At 36.0% G+C, this 3,017-nt stretch overlaps 1 pseudogene; it reads left to right on the forward strand.

Annotated features, from left to right (window-relative positions):
• Positions 1 to 432: 432 nt before the first annotated feature.
• Positions 433 to 1,434, forward strand: LOC145140946 (zinc finger protein ZAT10 pseudogene; annotated as a pseudogene).
• Positions 1,435 to 3,017: the final 1,583 nt, after the last annotated feature.

Genomic DNA, 3,017 nt, shown 5'->3' on the forward strand with positions numbered 1-3,017 from the left:
ATTAAAAATCTTATTAATTATATTTTAGTATTATTTAATTTTTTTAATCAACCCGTTATATTAACCCGTATAATATAAAGGTCTTACACCTGGTTGTTAAATAAATTAAATCAAATTAAACATTGTAGAAGTGTATTTATAAACATAGTTCTTCATTTATTTAAAAAAAAAAAGGAAAAAAACCTCTTAGCATTGACGGTGGTTTAATTTAGTTGAACCAAAGTCATTGACTAAAACTTATTTACATGTAAAATTTTAAATTGTTTATTTATATGGAAAGTAATTAATGAAAAAGAAGATTCACACAAATGGACAAATATTATATTTAATTAATAGGAGTATACTCATCGTATGGAAATTGTTAGTCAACTATGGTAGGGGAATACTTTTACTCTATATAAACCACACCAATATGGTATACGATAACCACTACAACACTTCCACTACCATTTCATACGCAACTATATTTTCTCTTACAAATTAAATGGCACTCGAAGCTCTAAACTCACCGGCAACAAACACGGCGGCGCCACCACCTTCCTTCCATTACAAAGACATGAATTTCCCGACCACCACCGTAATTCAAGATTCTTGGAATAAAGGCAAGCGTTCAAAGAGGCCGAGAACCACCACAAGCACGGATAGCGACATCACTCATCCATCGGAACCAGAACAACCCACGGAGGAGGAGTACTTAGCTTTCTGTCTCATGTTGCTCTCTCGTGGAAGAACAGACACCACCTCCACCGCCACCGCTGCCGCTGTCGCTGCCCAATCTCCTCCACTGCCACCACTTCATCAGTCTGTCTCTCACAAGTGTAGCGTCTGCAACAAGGGGTTCTCTTCTTACCAAGCACTCGGTGGACACAAAGCCAGCCACCGGAAAAACGTCTCCGAAGACCACCCGTCTACTTCCGCCACCACAACCGCCAGCGCCTCCGCTTCCTCTGTTTTAAAGCCTAGTGGAAGAGCCCACGAGTGCTCTATCTGCCATAGAACTTTCCCCACCGGACAAGCACTCGGTGGTCACAAAAGACGCCACTACGACGGCAACAACCCCGGTACCGGAGCAACCGCCAGCGGCGTCACAACCTCCGAGAAGACCACCTCCTCCACCCATAGCCAACCGCGTGGATTTGACTTAAACTTACCCGCATTCCCTGAATTCCAGTTGGGTTTGAGCGTTGACTGTGCGAAGAAAAGTCAACTGCTCATGAGCGAGCAAGAAGTTGAAAGTCCACATCCGGCGAAGAAACAGCTTTTGTCCGTCGCCGTCGACCTACCAAATTACTAAATTACCCTCAGATACAGTAAAATTGTTTGATCTTTTTACAATTATTTTTATTAGGGCATTTAATGTAAAGATATTGTTCATTTTATACGATTGATTTTATTCATTAATTAATGAAAATTGAGATTATTTGTTGGCATTAATTATTGGATAAATATTTGTTTAATTTTTGAGGGGTAAGGGAAGAGACTGGCGCCACCCAAAATGGTGGTGGGAATATTTAGTGGCTTTAAGGAAAACTTCCCATGTGAGTTCGTGCCTAAATTCACATGTCAAACACCTTAGATTCATGGGAAAGTGTTAGGTTTTGTTACAATGTATTCGGTCATTGTTTAAATTCTTATCAATTTAATTTGTTTATATATCATGTTAATTGATTTAATACATTAATTAAATGTTAACTCTTCTTGCATCGACTTGGTCATTTTGTTAATAGTGGTATGAGAAGAGATCGGTCAATATTTTTGTGAGAGGGATAAGGATCAAGTGTGGTTCGGGTCAGTCAAAAGAAGGGTTGAACCAACCAAAAAAAAAAAGTAAATTGCCCACCAATCCACCACTAAAAGGTTGAATGAGAGGAAAAGAGAGTATTAATGATCAATTTGTCATGATAATTGCAAAAATTGTGTTGTCATTTTTCTTGAAAACTATTTGATCTTTATGTGTTTCTTCGGCACAAGAAAGAGAGTAAGAAGTAAATTCGTAGTTGAATTGTTCGTAAATTGTAGAGTCAAAAGATGGAGTACAATACATATATATATAGTCATGAAATCCACAAAATGGACATATCGGGAATTATAATCTTCAGATATTATCAGCAGTTATGAACCAATCTCAACTATCTCCAGATGCCCATTGACCCTCGTATTATGTTTTGTATCAAACTCACATCATCCAAATGTGTACCCAACACCTTCGAGCTGTATTAGATAACAATTTGATATATGGTAACACTTAAACTTCAATTATACCAAAATGACAAGAGATACTAAAATTGTTTAACACATCTCCAGACCCCCCTCCCCCCACCCAACCAGGCCGCAAACATTCATAAAAAGTATTATGTAGCAAGTAAATTGGTTACCTACCATCCGATCCGTTCGGTTATTGGAAAATATAAAGTTTAATAAAAACTCATCCTAGACAAGTTACTTGAAGGAACTTAAAGCATCAACAATAGCAAAGTTTTTTAGCTAACCTTTTTCATACCACCTCGACGAAAGACCATGCCACGTAAGCAGAATCAAAAGTTCAAAATACCTCCACAATATCAACAGAATAAAAAATTCTAAATATCTATACAATATGAAAGGTTTTTAATAAAGCTTCTTCATAAATTAAAAATAATAAAAGACATATATGGCCTCGCCAAAATGATTAAAGAAGCTATTAACTTAGTTTTGTTATTGGTTGAAACTTGAAAACTATGGGGCCTCACTTAAATATTGAAAAGCTCTCCCTCAAAAGCTTGTTAATTAACAAGTTTTTGTTAAAAAAATAACTTAGAAAAAACTCTTACTATAGGTAATAAGTTTTTTCAAAGGTTTTCCATTTTAAAAAAAGTTTCTATTATAAATACTCTTGTAATGTCATTGTTTGATCGAAGCCCATAAGTTATTCACAAAAACCTCATAAATTCGGATTGAAACCAGCGAAATTTATTAAAAAAATATAGGAAGGACCAAAAACAGGTCATAAATTAGTTTATTATTTTTCATCTAAACCA

Source organism: Lactuca virosa, chromosome 9, assembly GCF_052849685.1.
Source record: "Lactuca virosa cultivar CGN04683 chromosome 9, Lactuca_virosa_CGN04683_v6, whole genome shotgun sequence".
NCBI classification, from domain to species: Eukaryota; Viridiplantae; Streptophyta; class Magnoliopsida; order Asterales; family Asteraceae; genus Lactuca; species Lactuca virosa.